Genomic DNA, 22,700 nt, shown 5'->3' with positions numbered 1-22,700 from the left:
CCACTTGTTGACCAATGGTCATCCAAAGGGGACCTAGGCTGCGAGCTGAGGCAAGACCTGTTTGGGCCTGAGTCTCTGGTTTTACCATCCTTGTGGGGAAACCTCACCCGGCAGGGAAGACTCACCCAGTGGGGAGGTCTCGCTGGTCAGTTCCCTCCTAGAGGTTCCCCTCAATTTACAGCTACCGCCTGGGCTGGGCTGCCTTCCTCTACAAAGTTCCCAGGGGCCCGGCCCTACCTCCTGGGCCTGGGAGCCTCACCCTTCGCAGATGAATCTCCTTAGGCTGCCCCTCCTCAGAGAATCTGCCCGCAGGCCTGGAACCTTCGCTCCACCCTAAGCCTGTCTCTGTGCGGCTCTTCCACCAAGAAGACTCCTAGATCCTGGGACCCTGCTCTGCACCTAATCGCCTGGCTATGCGGCCCCTCCTCTTAGCAGCCACCTGGGGCCCTGTACAATCGCTCTGAGTCCCAGAGACCTGCCACACGCCTCTTCCTCCAGACAGCCGCCCAGTATTCCGGTGCGGTCACTAGGAGTCCAAGAAACTCACTGCGTGCCTCCACCTCCCACCAACCACCCGTAGCCCTGGGCAATCAATCACTCCGAGTCGAAGTGACCCTCCCCGTTCCTCCTCCTTCTCCAGATAACCCCCCGGTGTTCAGGAGCGGTCGCTCTGAGTGGCTCTGAATCCACGTGACCTGCTGCACGGGTCCTCTGGGCAACCACCCGGAGCTCTGGTGCGGCCACTCAAGACCAAGCGACCCACCACGCTTCTCCTCCAGGCAGCCCCCCTGTGTTCAGGAGCTGTCACTTTAAGTCCAAACAACTCACCACTCGCCTTCTCCTCTGAGCAGCCGCCTGGAGCGCTAATGCAGTCACTGGGAGTCCAAATGACCCGCCGCGCTCCTCCTCCTCCTCCTCCTACTCCTCCGGGCAGGCCCCGGTGTTCAGAAGTGGTCTGAGTCCAAACAGCTCGCCACGCAGCCCCTCCTCTGCCAACCGCCAGTAGCTCTGGTGTAGTCACTCTGAATCCAAGCGGCCGCGCTCCTCTTCCTCCTCCTCCTCCTCAGGGCAGGCCCCGGTGTTCAGACGCGGTCGCTTAGAGTCAAAACAGCTCGCCGCGCGGCTTCTCCTCTGGCAACCTCCTGTAGCTCTGGTGCAGTCACTTCGAATCCAAGCGGCCACGTTCCTCCTCCTCCTCCTCCTCCTCAGGGCAGGCCCCGGTGTTCTGAGTCCACACAGCTCTCCTCGCCACTCCTCCCCTGGGCAGCCGCCGGATCCCCAGTGGTTGCTCCGAGTCCCAGTGCTGTGCCGAGCGGCCTCCTTTACGGCGCTCCCAGTTGTCCGAGTTCACTGCTCCAGCGGGGGGAGGGGTGTCTCGCTAGCAGCTCTACTTCACAAAGTTTCCTGCGTTCCACCACCGTCCCATCCGGGATGCCTTCCCAACGGGTGAGAGTCACCGGCTGCTTTGAGTTGGTCCCAAATGTCTCAATATCTCCTCTTTTGAATCCTGAGTCCTGGAACAACATGAAATGTAGCCACCCTCTAGGCCGCCATCCAGAAACTCCTGGAATTTTTTTCATTGGGGATATAGGATGCCACTACTGAAGGCTTGCATTCATCCCTGGGACAATAGACCTCGGGCAACCACCTCTATGGGCAGAGACAACATCTGGCTTGCTAAAGGGTAAGTCTTGAATGAAACTTGGTACCTCCCTCTGCCAACAGCCCATCCATTTTCCCTTTCTTCCTCTGGGGTCCTTACAGCTTATAGCTTCCTGATCACATGACTTCCCAAGACTCTTCCACATGCCCTCTCTGTACAGTCCAGTGAGCCCCAACAGACTTCAGATCAGTCCCCTCTTCTGGGAGCATATGGTGACCACCTTTACCTCCTCTTCTATTTCTCTTGCCCCTATCAAGGTGTTAATGCTGCCTCTTGGAACTTCACCTCCTTTAGGGCACTCCTGGAAACATATTCTGTTTTCTTCCCATGAGGAATCTATAGCCATCCTATCTAATTTAATCCTACTTTTCCTTTTCAACGAGTGATATCTCTTATCTCTTAGTCCTTTGAAAGGCATTGGGGATCAATGACTAACACTCCACTCTTTTCCAAATCCCTTGATGAGTCCCCCTCAAATATCTTAAAATCTCTGTAAAATCAGAGGCTTTGAGAGGCGTTATACTTGCAAATGTTTCTTGGGTTTGGGCTCATCCAGGACAAGCCCTACTGTGCAATCAGTGCTTTAATCGAAAGGGAGCATCCATCTGACACCACGGCTTTCCATTCCGATGTGCTGTATTAATGAATGCTTACTATATTTTGGTTGTCTCTTGTGAACGCCTTTGAGATTGTTCTTATGATGCAATTATGGAGTTAACTGTCAAGGCTGTCTCTCTCTATGCCCCTCTGCCTGATATTTTTCTCTCTTTTGCACTCTCTTTACCAAGATAATTTGTTGTTCAGGGTCACTTTGAGGGTCTCTTCTCTCAACTAACTGACTAAAAATGTAACAGCTGCAAGTTAACTCTTGGACTCACTTGAGGCAAAGGGACGGGAGGTAAAGTGCCTTTTAAGAGTCCCAGCTCCTGTAGAACTGTTTTTACAGGTGACCTTAAATTATTCCATTTCTGTCACATATATAATTTGAATTCAACTCTCTTTTTGTAAACTGGATTTGTTTTACTATACTGCCCTGTCTTGTGACTAGAATTTTAGCATAAAAGCTAGATATACTTTATTTGTGTATATATGCATTGGGTACCTGTTCTATGATGTGTTTACATACTAAAATCCACCAAGATGTTCTATTCAGATTGGCTTACAGATAAGCGAGTGCTCACATACATTAACACTGTAAAACTGATCTAGCAGACTTTTAGTTCCATGCTAGAAATCAACTTTTGGCAAATGGGTTAATTTAAATTTGTTGGTAAAATACAGAAAAGAAGATATCTTCAGAATTGTCAACATACATTTTTGTCTGGGTTGCTTGTCAGTCAGGATTGTGTTGTCTTTGTTAGATGTTTAAGATGTAATGCCTGTTGCTTTCTACATATTTCAGGTACAGTGAATTTTGGGGTTTCTTTGACAAATAAACAACTAAAAATGATGTCTTTGCTTGTCTGACATCTTGGCTTTCACAGGTAATTTAAAATTAACTGTTAAATTAGGTAAATGTTTATAAGAATCCATTTTCATATAAAGTCTAAAAGATATATGATACAGAATTTAAGTAAGTTGAAATACTAAAACATCAATGACTAAATACAAATTCAGGCAAAATCTCCAAAAGGATGATTTATTTGGGAATGTTAAATGTGTTTTCATAAATTGTTGATATGTATAAAAACATTTCAAGATGACTTTCTCCCTGGATCTTTACTGAAAAGTAAAGTTACCAGGAGTTAAAAATTCTAGTTAGCATGAGTAATCCTAGATACAAAAGGAAATCAAGCTGAGTTTTGACAAAGTATAAAATAACATAAAGTGTTTTATCTTAATGAAAGAGTGATTTGTCTGAATTCAGAAATTTTGTACAAATTGTTTCAAAATGTAAATTTAGGGAATCAGTAAGTAGGAGAGAAGGAAATATGAAGAGAATTGTGGGTATGGGGTCAGATTTGTGGTAAGGAAGGTTAAAGAGAAAAGAAAATTCTTTTGGCAAAGAAAGGATAAGAAAAGATTTGATCCTAAAACATAACGTCAAGATGTAAAAATGAAGATAAGGGCAAAACCCTGGAGGTTTAAGCAAGTCAACAAGGGTCGAGTATGTCACAGAAAGTTTGTGGGGCCTGACGCTTATGAAAGGGTATTTGTATGTATGGTGAAGTTGGCTCTAATTTTAAAAGTTATGTAAGGAGTTTTCTAAAAATCAACTATGATGCGTAGATATAAAAACAAAATAGAATTTCCTATGTTTAAAACAGTAAGATTTTTAAAAAAATAATGGCCTACTCTTAGAAGCATTTACAAAGACCTAGCTTGAAGTACAAAGTGGAGTTTTGTTTTAATTTTTGTTTTTACAGTATGCACAAATGGGGTACGACTTTTCATTTCTATGGTTGTGCACAATGTAGATTCACACCATTCATGTACATAGGGTAATGATGTCTGTCTCATTCTACTATCTTTCCTTCCCACACCCTCTCCTGCCCCATTTTCATCTATACCATCCAAAGTTCCTGCAATCTTCTCTTGCCCCCCACTCCCCCATTATGTATCATCATCCATTTATCAGAGAAAACATTCAGCCTTTGGCTTTTGGGGATTGGTTTATTTCACTTAGCATAATATTCTCAAACTCCATCCATTTACCAACAAATACCTTAATTTTATCCTTCGTTATGACTGAATAATATTCCATTGTGTATATACACCACAGTTTATCCATTCTTCAATGGAAGGGCATCTAAGTTGGTTCCACAGTCTAGCTATTGTGAATTGAGCAGCTATGAACATTGATGTGGCTGCATCACTGTAGTATGCTGATTTTAAGTCCTTTGGGTATAGGCCAAGGACTAGGATAGCTGGGTCAAATGGTGGGTCCTTTCCAGGTTTTTTTGAGGAATCTCCATACTGCTTTCTAGATTGTCTGCACCAATTTGCAACTCTATCAGCAATGTATGAGTGTGCCTTTTTCCCCAAATCCATGCCAACACTTGGTATTGCTTGTGTTTTTGATAATAGACATACTAATTGGAGTTAGATGAAATCTTAGAGTTGTTTTAATTTGCATTTCTCTAATTACTAGAGATGATGAGCAGTTTTTGGTATATTTGTTGATTACCTGTATATCTTCTTCTGTGAAGCATCTGCTCTTTCCTTAACCCATTTATTGATTGGGTTCTTTGTATTTTTGGTGTAAAGTTTTTTAAGTTCTTTATAAGTTTTGGAGATTAGTGCTCTGTCTGAAGTGTGTGTGGCAAAGATTTTCTTCCACTTTGTAGGCTCTCTTTTCACATTATTGATTGCTTCCTTGGCTGAGAAAAAGCTTTTTAGTTTGAATTCATCTCATTTATTGACTCTTGCTTTTATTTCTTGCACTCTCAGCATCTTGTTAAGGAAGTCTGGTCCTAAGCCAACGTGATGGAGATTTGGGCCTACTTTTTCTTCTATTTCGTGAAGGTTCTCAGGTTTAACTCCTATGTCCTTGATCCATTTTTTGTTGAGTTTTGAACAGGGTGAGAGATATGGGTTTAATTTCATTTTGCTGCGTATGGATTTCCAGTTTTCCCAACAACATTTGTTGAAGAGGCTATCTTTTCTCTATTGCATGTTTTTGGCACCTTTGTCTAATATTAGGTAACTGTATTTATGTGGGATGTCTCTGTGTCCTCTATTCTGTACCATTGATCTACCTGTCTATTTTGGTGCCAATACTATGCCATTTTTGTTACTATTGCTCTATAGTAGAGTTTAAGTTCTTGTATTGTGATATCTCCTGCATCACTCTTCTTGCCCAGGATTGCTTTGGCTATTGTAGGTCTTTTGTTCTTCCAGATGAATTTCATAATTGCTTTTTCTATTTCTATGAGGAATGTCATTGGGATTTTAATTGGAATTGCATTAAATCTGTATAGCACCTTTGGAAGTATGGTTATTTTGATAATATTAATTCTGCCTATCCAAGAACACGGGAAATTTTACCACCTTCTAAAGGTCTTCCTCAACTTCTTTAGTGTTCTGTAGTTTTCATTGTAGAGGTCTTTCACCTCTTTTGTTAGATTGAGTCCAAGTATTTTATTTTTTTTGAGACAATTGTGAACAAAGTTGTTTTCCTCATTTCTCTTTCAGATGATTTGTCATTATTAAATAGAAATGCATTAGATTTATGTGTGTTGATTTTATATCCTGCTATTTTGCTGAATTCATTTATTAGGTCTAGAAGTTTTCTGATGAAATTTTTTGGATCTTCTAAACATAGAATCATGTCATCAGCAGATAGTGACAGCTTGAGCTCTTTTCCTATTCATATCCCTTTAATTTCTTTGGTCTGTCTAATTGCTCTGGCTAGTATTTCAAGCATGATGTTGAATATAAGTGGTGAAAGAGGGCATTCCTGTCTTGTTCCAGTTTTTAAAGGGCATGCTTTCAGTTTTTCTCCATTAAGAATGATGTTGGCCATGGGCTTAGCATAGGTAACCTTTACAATGTTGAAGTATGTTCCTACTATTCCTATTTTTTCTAGTGTTTTGAGCATGAAGGGGTCCTGTATCAAATGTTTTTTGTGCATCTATTGAAATAATTGTATGATTCTTAATCTTAAGTCTATTGATGTGATGAATTACTTTTTTTGATTTCTGAATGTTGAACCAACCTTGCATCCCTGGGATGAACCCCACTTGATCGTGGTGCACTATCTTCTTAATATGTTTCTGTATGCAATTTGCCAGAGTCTTGTTAGGTAGTTTTGCATCTACATTCAGCAAAGATATTGGTCTAAAGTTTTCTTTCCTTGATGTGTCTCTGTCTGGTTTGGTACTAGAGTCATACTAGCTTCATAGAGTGAATTTGCAAGGGTTCCCTCCTTTTCTATTTCATGAAATACTCTGAGGAGTATTGGTACAAGTTCTTCTCTGAAGGTCTTGTGGAACTCAGCTGAGAATCCATCTGGTCCCAGGCTTGTCTTCATTGGTAGGCTTTTGATGGCTTCTTCTATTTCATTGCTTGAAATTGATCTGTTTAAATTGTGTATACCTTCCTAGTTCATATGTCTCTAGAAATTTGTTGATGTCTTCGGGATTTTCTATTTTGTTGTAGTATAGATTTTCAATGTAGCTTCTAATTATGTTATGTTTTTCAATGGGTCTGTTGTGATCTTTCCTTTTTCATCACAAATTCTAGTAATTTGAGTTTTCTCTCTCCTTGTCTTTGTTAATGTGGCTAAGGGTTTATCTATTTGTTTACTTTTTCAAAGAACCAACTTTTTGTTTTGTCAATTTTTTGAATTTTTTCTTTTGTTTCAATTTCATTGATTTCAACTCTGATTTTAATTATTTCCTGTCTATTATTACTTTTGGTGTTCTTCTGCTTCTTTTTCTAGGGCTTTGAAATGTAATGTTAGGTCATTTATTACTGCTTTCATAGTGTCCCAGAGATTTTGATGTGTTGTATCATCATTCTCATTTACCTTGAAGAATTATTTTTATCTTCTCCCTGATGTTTTGTTATCCATGCTTCATTCAATAGCATATTATTTAGTCTCCAGGTGCTAGGAGTAATTTCTGTTTTTTATTTTGTCATTGATTTCTAATTTCATTATGTTATGATCTCATAGAATGCAGGGTAATATCTCCCTTTTTTTGCATTTACTAAGGGCTGCTTCGTGGCATAACATATGGTCTATTTTAGAGGAGGATCCATGTGTTGTTGAGAAGAAAGTGTATTTGCTCATTGAAGAATGAAATATTCTACTACATATGTCTGTTAAATCCAAGTTGTTGATTGTATTTTTGAATTCTATGATTTCTTTGTTTAGTGTTTGTTTGGAAGATCTATCCAGTGGTGACAGTGGTGTGTTAAAGTCACCCAGAATTATTGTGTTGTAGTCTATTTGATTCCTGTAATTGAGAAGGGTTTGTTTGCTGTACATGGATATGCTATTGTTTGGGGCATAAATATTTATGATCGTTATGTATTCCTGATTTATGTCTCCCTTAAGCAGTATGAACTGTCCTTCTTTATCCCTTCTAACTAACTGATCTGAAGTCCACTTTATCTGATATAAGGATGGAAACCCCCACTTTTTTACTGAGTCCGTGTGCATGGTATTTTTTTTCTCATCCTTTTACCTTTAGTCTGTCAATGTCTTTTTCTATGAGAGAGTCTCCTGAAGGTAGCATATTATTGGGTCTTTCTTTTTAATCCAATCTTCTAGTCTATGTCTTTTGATTGATGAGTTTAGGCCATTAATGTTCAAATAGGCAATTAACGTTGAAATATGATTTGTATTCCCAGTCATCTTGGCTTATTTTTGGTTTTTAAACTTCACTTGGTTTCTCCTTTGATTTGCTTTTCCTTTAAGGTAGTTTCTCCCTTTACTGACCTCCATTGTTGTTTTTCATTTTCTCCTCATGGAATATTTTGCTGAGAATGTTCTGTAGTACAGGCTTTCTATTTGTAAATTCTTTTAACTTTTGTTTATCATGGAAGGATTTTATTTCATCTTCAAACCTGAAGATTAATTTTGCTGGGTATAAGATTCTTATTTCACAATCATGTTCTTTCAGAGCTTGAAATATGTCGTTCTAGGCCCTTCTAGCTTTTAGGATCCAGACTGAGAAATCTGCTGATATCTGTATTGGTTTCCCCTAAAAAGTAATCTGGTGCTTTTCTCTGGCAGCCTTTAAAATCCTGTCTTTATTTTGTATGTTAGGCATTTTCATTATAATGTGCCTTGGTGTGGATCTGTTGTAATTTTGTATATCTGGTGTTCTGTTAGCCTCTTATATTTGATTTTCCATTTTGTTCTTCAGGTTTGAGAAATTTTCTGATATTATTTCTTTGAATTGTTTGTTCATTCCTTTGGTTTGTATCTCTGTGTCTTCTTCAATCCCAATAATTCTTAAATTTGATATTTTCATGCTATCCCATAGTTCTTGGAGGTTGCATTCATGTATTCTTACCATCTTCTCAGTTAGGTCAACTTTATTTTCAAGAATTAAATATTTTGTCTTCTATGTCGGAGGTTCTGTCTTCCAAGTGATCTAGTCTGTTGGTGATGCTTTCCACTGAGTTTTTTATTTTTATTTTTTATTTTTTTATTTTTTCAGAATCTCTCTTTGTTGAAATGATCTTTTGTTTTTGGCAGTTGCTCTTTCAACTGCTTATTGGAGTGATAATTTACTGCGTGCCTTTGCTCTCTTATCTCATCCCTTGCTTCATGAATCATTTTAATTATGTATATTCTGAACTCCTGACATTTCTTCTACCATGCTGTCATTGGATTCTATTAGTATAGAATCTGGATTTTTTGGGGGACACTTTCTTCCCTTGCTTTGTCATGTTGTTCTTGTATCTTCTCCTCTAGCAGTGCATATCTGGGGTATAACAAGTTCCCCCCTATAGGCTTATAGTGACTCTGCAGGTTTTCAAAACCTCCTCTTTAAGGGGGAGATCAATATTAGTAATACCCAGTACAGACAATATGCAGCCCCAAGCCAAATAGCCCCTATGAAGATGTTAACATTATTGTCATAATAAACAGAGAGGATGAGTTCAATTATTATCTACAGTATAACAAATAGATTTGCAATGAGGTTTGCAGTTTCTAATGGAGGACAAAGAGGATGGTAGGAGTGTAGGATGTAACTGTTAATGGGATAAGAAAAGAGTATTTAGGAGTTCTAGATCATAAGAAGAGTGAAAGCATAATCAAAATAAGTTGGTTGTTAGCATGAGAAAAGGGAGAAAGAGACTCTGAGGAAACAGGTAAATAAATGGAGAACAGAGAGCAAGAAAAATAAATAAAAACTTAAAATTTTTCAAAAAGGAGTAAAAACTACACTATAACAGTCATATATTATTCAAACCTACCAGGCTTCAGTAACCTGATGCATGAGAGGTACCTGACAATGAGCTTCCGGTCTCCAACAGGCATCTCAGGATGGGATTTGACCCACTTAGAGATGGGAGCTTCCACTTCCAGGATAATCCAAGATGGTCGCACTGGCTTCCAAACATGTTGGGAAATGGGGAGCTGCAGTGTGGGGCATGGGCATTGAGTGCATATGGGATGCAGTCAATCAGGGGTCCTGCAGGTCCTGGTTGTTCTCCCAAAATGACGCAGCTACGTGTAATCAAATCTGCAGGTACTGTGACAGTGGACTTCCAGGCAACAGCAGGCAGCTGGCGTTCCACTCGTCATCTGTGGGGGTCTGCAGGGTACCAGAAGATGATTGGCAGGTGGACCTCAGGCAGTGGATGATGGGTAGGTGAAAGGCAGACAATGGGCAAACAAGAGGCAGGTAGATGGGCAAATGGCAGATGATAGATGGCAGTCAGTGAGAAATCTGCACTCAAACAGTAGTTGATATGCTGGCAGATGATTGGTGATCAAGGTGGACAAATGGGGTAAAGAGCAGGGGATTGATGAGCAGCAAAGACTGCCTCACAGAGAAACAGATTTTCCTCTGCTTGAAATCCAAGTTACAGAGCAACAAGGAACACAGCCTCCCTCTAGTCCACCATCTTGCATATCTCTACAAAGATTGTGTTTATTGAGATAATTTCTTATGTCTTCTGCTGTTGTTAGACTTTAATTGCTTAGGGAAAAGAATCTTAGCAAAGTCAGGGTTTACTTAGATATCTGTTGTTTTTCAAGTTTATTTTTTATTAGCTCATTAGAGTTATACATAAAAGTGGGGTTTGTTTTGACATACTCATAATACTCCATTCTGAACTCCAGGAATACTCCCTTACTTCCACTACTCCTTTCCCCTGGCCACCTTCCTGTATTCTATTGGTCTTCCTTTTATTAATTTTTATATTGATACATTATAAGTTATACATAAAACTGGAATTCATTGCAATATATTCATACATGAACATAGCATAGTTTGATTAATTTTTTAAAAGACAAATTCAAAACATAGATCTAATTTTATTCACCATTATCATTTAAAGCTTGATTTATTAAGTATTCAAGACTTCTGTATTACAAGAATTAAATAGTACAATTATCTGTGCTTTGTGGGTTCAAGGTAAATATATTAAAACCAAATACTAAGCATTTTTTCCATGTGGGAACTATACAATCTAATAAATGTCAAAGGACACGAGAAAGTAGTTTTTTTATTACTTTCATAATCTAAACAATATTCTTAGTGTTCAGAGCTCTTTTGCTGTATTATTATTTTATATTCAAATATCTATCTACATTTTGAGTCAAGTACCTTGACCAAAACAATTCATAAAAGTAATTAGTTTTGTAGCAAAAGATTTTCCATCTACACTATCATGTTCAAAGGAGTTCATGTTCTAACAATAACAAAATCTGTGGACTGCTCTGGAACAATGCGCAGAGTACTCACTACATTAACTCTGCATCAGGTCACATGGATACAAACATGGAACAATTATGCACAGTTCATCCAGGATGTTGCTGGCTCCCCAGCTAAAACTAACTGATAAAATTCAACACATGAACTGCAGTTGGCTTTGTTTCAGGAAAACCACATTTGAGAATTATCAAACAATCTTCCTCATCTCACCCTCAGTCATTGACAGGAATTTTGTAGGCCACCATGCTGTTTCCTTTGTGGATCGTGGTAGTAAATGAGCAAAGACGGACTTTCTCAGAATTGGTAATGAATTGTGGTCCTGTAGCTTCCCATTTTTCAGGTACAATCAAATCTTTGTAGAAATCAGTAGATCAAATGAACAAGGAACTTCCAACAGTGGTAGAAATGTCACTCTCACTGTCCCCTGTCTGATCATTGAGTGCTTTCCATCCTGCATATCTTTCTGAGATCTCTCTGGGAGTACTGTTGTCTTTTGTGGTTTTGTCACACTCAATATCAAACTGCCACTTTTCATGGACCTCCCTGCTTTCAGGGTTCGAGGTGACCACCACCAGCTTCTGAACTGAGCATTTTAACAGCCACCCTTTCAGTTGTTCCAAAACACAGTTGAGGTACTTTATGAGCTCAGGGTCAGTAGTTACCATCAAGGTAAGTCCATACTTCTGCACTCGAGTGAAGGTTTCAGAGGGATATATGCATCACTGATACAGAATAAAAAGAACTTGGTCATGATCTCCATGCTCCTGTGGAGGGTGATGCCTGGCTTTGGGGACAGCTGCTGGGCCATGGTGAGGCACTCAGGTTGGTCAATTCTTAAATGACGCTTTGAAAATCTGGTTTTTAATATGGTTAAATGAACAACTACTCATTTAGGATACTATGATGTATTTGATACCCTATTATATCTCTGTCTAAGATCAATTTGAGGATTAAATATGCTATATATTTGGACTTTAAGTATTATGCAAAAGTTTGTGGAGTTAAAGCTATATAGATGTAATGCATGAAAAATGACTAATGAATAATCTCCTTTATGTAATGTGGATTGTACCTTAAATATGTAAAATGGTCAACAAAATTTTGGCATTTCTGTCATTTGTGTTGAGGAACAGTCAGATGGAAGAGAAAAGTCCTGCCATTTGAAACCTGGTTTGCATCTGTTTGCTTAGATGGAATAAGCATTTTGTTTTTGTGTGTGTGTGATGCACTTATACCTCAGGTAATAAGTCTATTTGGGATAATGAGCAGTATTTCCTAAACTTATAAGAAGTCTAAAGCTGTTCTTTGATTTTTGTCCATGCTACAACCCTTTGTAGATCTGCTGGAGGCATAACCACATAATTGCAGTTATCTTTCTGAGCAATGGACTAATTTTGCTTCCAAAGTAAAAGCTAAATCAGCAGATAAAGAACTTTTGTATAGCTGTGATGCTAATTGTGACTGGCTTCTTTGAATGCCAAATGTATTTGTGTTCCCAAAGTGTATGAACCTTCTGAACTACAATGCTTACAAGAGTGCTTCACCAAGTTGGTGTCCTCTAAACACAAATTGTCTTTTTCTTATGTTTGCATGTTCCTAATTACGATCATTATCCAAGCAATGACAACTAGACTTCCTTAATATTTTGTATTCTAAGGAGTGACCCTCTGATAATTAAAAGTATATGATTACACAAATGGTGCAACTTTCTACTTCATGTACAACCAGAGAAACAACAGTTGTACCCCGTTTGTTTATAATGAATCAAAATAAATAAATTATTAAAAAGTTTGGACATTAGTCACTTAGGGAATCATCTATGAATAAGAACACTCTACATTGTTTTAAAAAAGTTTCACTTATCCTTGAAGAACAAGTTCAAATGGGAATGTATTTATGTCACTTAATGTTTTGTGATTGGATGAAAGTGGCCTATTGTTGATGGAATGATGATTTGGATATATTTCTGGAGAGGTAATAAGGAAAGTCTAATGGCTCTGGAATAATAAAATCACTCATGATTGTTATCTAAAAGTGTTGTATACAATGGAAATAACCAAATTTTCTTATCATTTGTTAAACTTTCCTCAAAATTCTAACTGTGTTTTGGTACTGGCTTATTTCACTTAGCATGACAGTCTCCAGTTTTATCAATTTACCAGCAAATGTTGTAAAGTCATTCTTTTTTATGGCTGAGTGATATATATATCACATTTTCTTTATTATTTCATCTGTTGAAGGGCACCTAAGTTGGTTCCATAGCTTAAGTATGGTGAATCTAGCTTCTATAAACATTGATGTGGCTGCATCACTGTAGTTTGCTGATTTTAACACCTTTGGATATATACCGAGGTGTGTTATAACTGAGTCAAATGGTGGTTCCATTCCTAGTTTTTCAAGGAATCTCCATATTGCTTTCCAAAAGGATGGCACCAATTTGCAGTCCCATCAGCAATGTATGAATGTACTCTTTTCCCCACATCCTCACCAACATTTATTATTACTTTTATCCTTGATAATTGCATTCTGACTGGAGTGAGATGAAATATTAGAGTAGTTTTAATTTGCATTTCTCTAATTGCTAGAGATGTTGAACATTTTTTCATATATTTGTTGACTGATGACACATCTTCTTCTGTGAAGTGTCTGTTCAGTTCCTTTGCCCATTTATTGATTGGGTTTTTTTTTTTTTCTTTTTTGGTGTTAATTTTTTGAGTTCTTTCTATGTCCTGGAGATTAATACTCTCTCTGACCTCAGGTAGTGAAGATTTTCTCCCATTCTGTATATTCTGTCTTTGTGCTCTTATTTCCTTTTGCTGTGAAAAAGCTTTGTAGTTTGATCCAAACTACAAATTTATTGATTGATTCTTGATTTTACTTCTTGTACTTTAGGAGTCTTGTAGAGGAAGTCAATTTCTAAGCCAATATGATGGAGTATTGGGCCTACATTTTCATCTAAGAGGCACAGGGTTTCTGGCCTAATGCCTAGGTCTTTGATCCACTTTGAGTTGAGTTTTGTGCAGGATAAGAAATAGGGGTCTAATTTCAGTTCATTACATATAGATTTCCAGTTTTCCCAGCACCATTTGTTGAAGAGGCTATCTTTTCTCTAATGTATGTTTATGGCACCTTTGTCTAATATGAGATAACTGTAATTCTGTGGGTTTGTCTCTGCATCTTATATTCTGTTCATTGGTCTTCATGTCTGTTTTGGTGCCAATACCATGCTGTTCTTGTTACTAAAGCTCTGTAGTATAACTTAAGGCCTGATATTGTGATGCCTCCTTCTTAACTTTTCTCACCAAGGATTGCTTTGGTTATTCTGGGTCCCTTATTTTTTCTAAATGAATTTCATGATTGCTTTTTCTATTTCTATGAAGAACATCATCAGTATTTTTATGGGAATTTCATTAAGTCTGTATAGCACTTTTGGTAATAAGACTATTTTGACAATGTTAATTTTGCCTATCCATGAACATGAGAGATCTTTCCAACTTCTAAGATCATTTTCGATTTCTTTCTTAAGTGTTCAGTAGTTTTCATTGTAGAGGTCTTTCACCTCTTTTGTTCGATTGATTTCCAAGTATTTCATTTGTTTTGGGTTATTGTGAATGGGATAGTTTTCCTAATTCCTCTTTCATCTGATTTATCATTTGTGTATAGGAATGCAATTGATTTATGGATGTTAATTTTATATCCTGCTGCTTTGCTGAATTTGTTAATGAGTTCTAAGAGCTTTCTGGTGGATTTTTTGGGGTCTTCTACATATAGAATTATGTCATCGGCAAATAGTGATAGTTTGAGCTCTTCTTTCTTTAAATTATTTCTTTTGCCTAATTGTTCTGGTTAGAGTTTCCAGGAATATGTTGAATAGAGTGGTCAAAGAGGGCATCTCTGTCTTTTTCCAGGTTTTAGAGCAAATGCTTTCAATTTTTCTCCATTTAGAATGATGTTGGCCTTGGGATTAGCATATAAAGCTCTCACAATGTTGAGGTATTTTCCTACTATCCCTAGTTTTTCTAGTGTTTTGAACATGAATGGATGCTGTGTTTTGTCAAATGCTTTTCTGCATCTATTGAGATAATCAGGTGATTCTTTTCTTTAAGTCTGTTGATGTGGTGAATGGCATTTATTGATTTCTGTATGTTAAACTAAACTGCATCACTGGGGTGAACCCTGCTTGATCATGGTGCACTATCTTTTTAATATATTTTTGTATGTGATTTGGCAGAATTTTATTGAGCATTTTTGCCTTTAAGTTCATCAGGAATTTGGTCTGGTGTCTTTGTCTGGTTTTGATATCAGAGTGATACTAGCTTCATAGAATGACTTTGGGAGGATTCCTTCCTTTTCTATCTCATGAAATAATTTGAGGAAGATTTGTGTTAGTTCTTCTTTGAAGGTCTGGTAGATCTCAGCTGAGCATCCATCCAGTCCTGGCCTTTTCTTTGTTGGTAGAATTTTGATGGCTTCTTCAATTTCATTGCTTGAAATTGATCTGTTTAAGTTTTATATGACCTTCTGGCTCAATTTGGGTGGGTCACATGTCTCTAGAAATTTGTTGATGTCTTCAAGATTTTCTGTTTTATCAGAGAATAAATTTTCACAACAATTTGTGATTATTGTTTGTGTTTCAGTGGTCTCCCTGATGATATTTCCTTTTTTGTCATTAATTTTAGTAATTTGAGTTTTCCCTCTCTTTCTCTTCCTCTTCATTGGCTTGGCTGTCTTTATCAATTTTATTTATTTTTTCAAAGAACCAACTATTTGTTTTGTTGACTTTTTGAAAAATTTTTGGTTATTGTTTTAATTTCATTAATTTGGGTTTTTATTTTAATCATTTACTGTTTTCTACTGCTTTGGGTATTGATTTATTCTTCTTTGTCTAGGACTTTGAGATGTAATGTTAGGTTATTTATTTGTTATATTCTATTCTTTTAATGAATGTGCTCAATGCCATGAATTTCCTCTTGGGATTGCCTTTGTAGTGTTTCAGAGATTTTCATACGTTGTACACTATTCTCATTTACCTCTAAGTATTTTTATTTCACCCTTTATTTCTCCTGCTATTCATTGATTGTTATTTAGTTTCCAGGTATTAAAGTAACTTCTATTTTTTATTTTAATCATTGATTTCCAATTCCATTTCATTATGATCTGACAGAATGCAAGATATTATCTCTATTTTTTTGTGTATTTTCTGAGAGTTGCTTCATGACCTAAGATATGGTTTATTTCAGAAAATGATCTGTGTGCTGATGAGAAGAAAGTGTATCCACTCATTAATGGATGAAATATTCTGTAGATATTTCTTAGGTCAAAATTATTAATTGCATTTTTTAGTTCTAGAGCTTCTTTATTTAGTTTTTGCTTGGAAGATCCATCTGGTGGTTAGAGTGGTGTGTAAAATCACCAACTATTATTATGTTGTGGTCTGTTTGATTCTTGAAATTGAGAAGGACTTGTTTAACGTATTATATTCTCTATTGTTAGAGTATAAATACTTACATTCATTATTTCTTCTTGTCATATAATTACCTTAAGCAGCATGAAATGACCTTCTTTGTCCCTCCTGATTAACTTTGGCTTGAAGTCCACTTTATCTGATGTGAGGTTAGAAATCCCTGCTTGTTTATGCAAGCCATGTGAGTGATATGTTTTCCCCATACTTTCACCTTCAGTTTGTGGTTGTCTTTACCTATGAGGTGAGTCTCTTGGAGACAGCATATTGTTGGGTCATGTTTTTTAATCCATTCTGCCAGTCTATGTCTTTTGTTTGATGAGTTTAGGTCATTTACATTCAATGTTATTATTGAGAAATAATTTTTATTCCCTGTCATTTTGATTTATTTCTGGTTTTTAATTTGAATTAGTTTCTCCTTTGATTAACTATTCTTGTAGTGAGGTTTCTCCCTTTGCTTGTTTTTAATTTTATTTTTAATTTCTTCTTCATTAAATGTTTTAATTACCATGTTTCATAGTATGGGTTTTCAAGTTCTGAATAATGTTTGTTTATCATGGAAGGTTTTTATTTCATCATCAGATCTGAAATTTAATTTTGCCAGATATGGTATTCTTAGTTGATATCCATTTTCTTTTAGAGTTTGGTGATATTATTCAAAGACTTCCTACCTCTTAGGCTCTGGGTTGGAAAAAAAAAAAATCAGCTGAGAACCAGATTGTTTTACCTCCAAATGTGACCTGTCATTTTTCTCTAGCAGCCTTTAAAATTCTATCCTTATTCTATATGTTAGGCATTTTCATAATAATGTGTAGATCTGTTGTAATTTTGTATATTTGAAATCTGTAAACCTCCTGTATTTGATTTTCTATTTCATTTTTAAGGTTTGAAATATTTTCTGACATTATTTCATTGAAATGACTGTGCATTCCTTTGGTTTATTTTTCAGAACTTTCATTCATCTTGATAAATCTTAAATTTGGCCTCTTTATGTTATCCTGTATTTCATGGAAGTTCTCTTGATGGTCTCTTCACATCTTTTATTTTCAACATTATATATTTTGTCCTCATTCCCTGACACTCTGTCTTCCAAGCGGTCTAGTCTGCTGGTGATGCTGTCCCTGAGTTTTATTATTTTCTTCATTTCAAAGATTTCCAATTGATTCTCCTTCAGGAATTCTATCTCCTATTGAAGTGATCTTTTGCTCTTGGATTTTCTCTCTGATTTCACTCCTGACATTATCTTTTATCTGGCAGATCAGTTTAACTATGAATTTTCTAAATTCCTTCTCTGACATTCCTGTATCACTGTGATACCATTGGATTCTGTTAATGAGATATTCTGGTTTGTTCAGGTTAGTTTGTTCTCCTGCTTTTTCACACCTTTTGTATGTCTACCCATTTATCAGTAAGAATATGAGGCATCTGAACTCCTACCCTACAAATTTATAGTGTCCCTGAAGGTTTCTAGTACTTCACAGTTTAGGGAGAGTCCAATAATAACAACAACCATTGCAAACAATATACAGCATTAGACTAAATACTTAGTTCCTATTATGATATCTACACTGCTACTTGGCACTATAAAAAGAAATGGTATGGTAAGCAATTGCCAAGAGTAGAAACAGTATGTTTGCACAATGGGTTTGCTATTTCAAACAGGTGAAGAGGGACAATAAAAAAAGAGATGTAGGATGTAATAATTGTGAGGGAGGAGGAGACAGAGTGGTAGTAGAAAGAGTTAAAGAAGAGTGAAAGACAGAATAATAGAATAAGGCTGTTAGAGAAAGAAAAGAGAGGTAGAGAATCAAGAGAAATAGAAAAATAGTAAAACAAAAAATATGTAAAACAAAACCAAAGTATACCAAGCAAAAACCCTAGCCCTCCAAAGATAGAGTCCAGAAAATAACTACCTTCAAGAATTGCTAGAAATGAGAAGCATGAAACAAATATGTATATGTACAAATGCCCATGAACCATTAGGCACACAAACAATTTAAGAAAAAGGTTCCTAATGGAAAAGTAAGAAATTGTTTCCATTGTGGTAGTCAAATATTGTCAATAATATCATATATTGGTTGTCTGTTTCCAATTGTCTTTCCATTTTTTCTTGAGATATGTATTGCACATGAGAATAGTAGCTGGAGGCTGTTAAGTCCTCTTCTTTTTCGTGGAGTTCATCAAGTTGCCCATTCTCAGCTTCCCTTGTTGGCAGTATGGGATGGGATGAGTCAGAGGGTGTTGTCTGCTCCACTCACAGCTTGGGGTTACTATAGAGTTCTGTGAGAGGAGTTCCCATAGGCACAGGTTTTGGAGGTCAGGTTTGGGTCAAGCTAGACCCCTCTTCCCCCTGTTTTGCTGAATGACAATTTGGCTGAAGCTTTTAAATCAGCAAATCTCCAACGCCTACAGGCTCCAATCTGTACTGGAAGTCTGCACCCCTGGAGTATCCCTTGGGTTTGGAGGAGGCAGTCCTTCCCTCCCTCCACCACCTGTGGATTCTGTACTTCTCAGTCTCCTGGAATCAGTCCCAAAGCACACATTCACCACACCCCCTCAGCCAGATCGAGTTCCTGGTCCTCCCCGATGGTCCTGTATACCACCAGACTCAATGGGTGAGAAGTACCCTGGATCTCTTCAGTCTGGATGTCCTGAATTCCCCTGACTACAATACTTTCCATGCCTGAATTTTACCTGGTTTTCCTGTCACACTCTGGGTAGCATGGCAGGCCTCTGCCAGTCAGGTTTTCAGACTCAGCTGGAAATACACAGATCTGGGAGTCTCAGTTTGGACCCACACCCACCAGCTGATGTAGCACAGTGGGTAATACTGGTGGCTGTCTTGGCTCTCCATGGGCTATGCACAGCCTCTTTCCCACATGTGACTCTAGTGTAGCCTACCCACTTGATCAGTAGCAAAGTCCTTGATCACTGATCTCTTCATTTCAAGACACACCACGGTGCCAGTTGAAAAGCAGGTTTTCATAGTCCCCCTCTCCAATTTGCCTGTGGTGGGCCTGCATCAGCAGATGTCTGCGTAAGCAATGAGCATTTTCTTTCTTTCTTTATTTATTATTTTATTCTATCCAAACTTCTGAGTCCCTAGGCTGTTCTGAGAGTCTGCTATTGAATCCTGGTAAGGTTTTTCTTTTCACCCACCTCAGTGAAAAGCTATTTGTCTCATGCCACAGAGCAGATTGGAAAACAACCTCCTCTACTCTGCCATTTTGACTTCCCCCAGAATTGTCATCTACAGTTTTGATTCTTATTTAAAGCATTTGCTATCAGGCTCATGGAAGAGTACATTAACAAGTACAGTTTTTTGATAAACTAAACTTATTTTATGGACTAATTAGTTTTCCTTTAATTATTATTGGCAAAAAATGGTTTTTGAAAAATTAGGTTACTGGTCCAAAACTTCTGTACAAACTTGATTCCTTTTGCTTTTGTTTTGGCTTGTATTCTCCTTGTTAGACTTTGGGACTGTTGCCTGTTAACATTCTACAAAATTAACAACTCTGAGAGAACAACCTGAGCAATATTTTAAGATGATAGCCATCACCTAAAGGACAGATTAGGGCACTAACTCCCAATTCCAGGATTAACCCTGATTTGGTAGAATGGTGAGCTGTAAAATCACAAAGATTAGGGTTAGAATCCACTACTCCACTTCAACTGGTGGAACTGACCTTTTTCTGCAACTGAGACTTGGAGTCCAAAACCAAGGAGGATAAAAAGGCTAAAGGACAGACAGGATTTTGGCCCTTGCTCTCCAAGTTCAACCAGGACTCAGGGGATGATGGGACCCCTCTAAAAGGATCCTGCAACCTACCCTCCCAATCAGGAGACTGCAAAGGCCCCAGATACCAGGAGCCAACCAAATACCATTCTGCAAAGAAGAGAGTAATGGGAGAGGGGAACTAACCCTTGAAAAAATGGATAAAGAAACTGTGGTATATATACAGAGTGGAATATTATTCAGACATAAAGAAGAATAATATTGGGGGATTCAAAATGGCAGACTAGAGGGTGGCTGCGTTTCATGTTGCTCCAGGACTCAGGACTCAAGGAGAGGAGATATAGAGAGACTTGGGACCAACTCAAAGCAGCCGGGTGAGTCTCTCCCGTTGGGGAGGTGTCCCGGATGGGGCAGTAGTCCCTGAACACAGGGAACTTTGTGAAGTAGATTTCCTGACGAAGACACCCCTCCCCCCGCTGGAGCAGTGAATGCGGACAACTGGGAGCATCGGAGAGGAGGCCGCTCAGCACAGCGCTTGGACTCGGCGCAACCCACCCGGGCTCTGGGAGGCTGCCCAAAGGAGGGAGTGCGCGGTGAGCTGTTTGGACTGAAAGCGACCACCCCTGAACACAGGGGGCTGCCCAGAGGAGAAGGAGAAATACGGGCTCAGCACGTCACTTGGACTTGGAGCAGCTGCACCAGCTCTCCGGGCGGCTATCCGGAGGAGCAGCGTGGTGAGTGGTTTAGACTCAGAGCAACCGCTCCTAAACACAGGGGCATTGTCTGGAGGAGGAGGAGGAGCGCGGCGGGGTGCTTGGGCTCGGAGTGACTGCACCAGGGCTACGGGTGGCAGTCGGGACGAGGAGGTGCACAGTGAGTTCCTGGGACTCGTGACGAACGCACCAGATCTCTGGGTGACTGCCTGGTGGAGAAGGAGGTACGCGGTGGGTCACTTGGACTTAGAGCGATTGCACGGAACACCAGGCGGCTGCCGGAGGAAGAGGCGTGTGGCGGGTCACTGGGACTCAGAGCGACTGTAAGGGGCTCCAGGTGGCTTCTCAGAGGAGGGGCCGCATAGCCAGGCGATTAGGTGCAGAGCAGGGTCCCAGGGCCTAGGCGGCTTCTTGGTGGAAGAGCCGCACAGACAAACTGAGGGGCGGAGCGAAGGCTCCAGGACTGCAGGCAGCTTCTCTGAGGAGAGGCAGCCTAAGGATATTCGTCTGCAAAGGGCGAGGCTTCCAGGCCCAGGAGGTAGGTCCGGGTCCCTGGGAACATTGCAGAAGAAGGCTGCCCAGCCCAGGCGGTAGTTGTGAATTGAACAGAACCTCTAAGAGGGGAACTGACCAGCGAGACCTCCCCACCGGGTGAGTCCTCCCACCCGGGTGAGGTTCTCCCACAAGGACTGTAAAACCAGAGACACAGGCCCAAACTGGCCTTGCATCAGCCCACATCCTACTTCCCCTTTGGATGACCATTTGTCAGCAAGTGAAGGTACCTCTGCCCACTAGCAGGGAATATACCCCACCGGAAGGCCACCACCCCTAGGGAGTCAGCTTCCTTGTGGAGCACCACATTATCAACTTCCTCCAAGTCTTCAGGCTACTGAAGGCTAAGAGGGGATATACTAGAAATCTTCAGGGACATTATAAGTCAATAGAGGAAATCTGCAATATCACAGCGGTGAACTAATACCTGAACAATATGAGAAAACAAGGAAAGAAAATGCTGCAAACAAATCTAGATGCTACATCAATGAAACCCAACAACAGCATGGCAGAAGAAATGACAGAAAGGGAGTTCAGAATGTACATAATTAAAACGATCAGGGAAGCAAATGACGAGATGCAAAGCAAATGCAGGCACTGAATGATCGCACCAATCAACAGTTAAAAGAGCAAATACAGGAAGCAAAAGATCATTTCAATAAAGAGTGAGAGATATTGAAAAAAAAAAAACAAACAGAAATCTTTGTAATGAAAGAAACAATAAACCAAATTAAGAACTCCATAGAAAGCACCAATAGGATAGAACACCTGGAAGACAGAACCTCAGATATTGAAGACAAAATATTTCACCTTGAAAACAAAGTGGACCAAACAGAGAAGATGGTAAGAAATCATGAACAGAATCTACAAGAACTATGGGATACCATGAAAAGGCCAAATTAAAAATTATTGGAATTGAGGATGGCTTAGAGAAACAGACCAAAGGAATGAACAATCTATTCAATGAAATACTATCAGAAAATTTCCCAAATCTGAACAATGGAATGGAAGACCAAGTACAAGAGGCTTATAGGACTCCAAATATGCAAAATTACAATCGACCCACAACAAGGCACATTATAATGAAAATACCTAACATACAAAATAAAGACAGAATTTTAAAGGCTGTGAGAGAAAAGAACCAAATTACATTCAGGGGGAAACCAATACGGATATGAACAGATTTTTCAATCCAGACCCTAAAAGCTAGAAGGGCCTGGAACAACATTTT

At 38.9% G+C, this 22,700-nt stretch overlaps 1 protein-coding gene and 1 pseudogene across 2 annotated transcripts in view; both read right to left on the bottom strand.

Moving 5' to 3' along the window:
• The window catches only part of CYP4X1 (cytochrome P450 family 4 subfamily X member 1), a 238,861-nt gene that overhangs the window by 72,545 nt on the left and 143,616 nt on the right, over nt 1–22,700 (bottom strand). The gene's annotated exons all lie outside the window — the stretch shown is intronic.
• LOC306653882 (mitotic spindle assembly checkpoint protein MAD2A-like) lies at nt 11,186–11,717 on the bottom strand (annotated as a pseudogene). Its single transcript has one exon. The product of its transcript is annotated as a mitotic spindle assembly checkpoint protein MAD2A-like (transcript).

The sequence above is a fragment of the Sciurus vulgaris genome, assembly GCF_902686455.1.
Source record: "Sciurus vulgaris genome assembly, chromosome: 1".
NCBI classification, from domain to species: Eukaryota; Metazoa; Chordata; class Mammalia; order Rodentia; family Sciuridae; genus Sciurus; species Sciurus vulgaris.
Note: the sequence above shows the minus strand (reverse complement) of the source record. Positions and strands in the feature narration are given on the sequence as shown.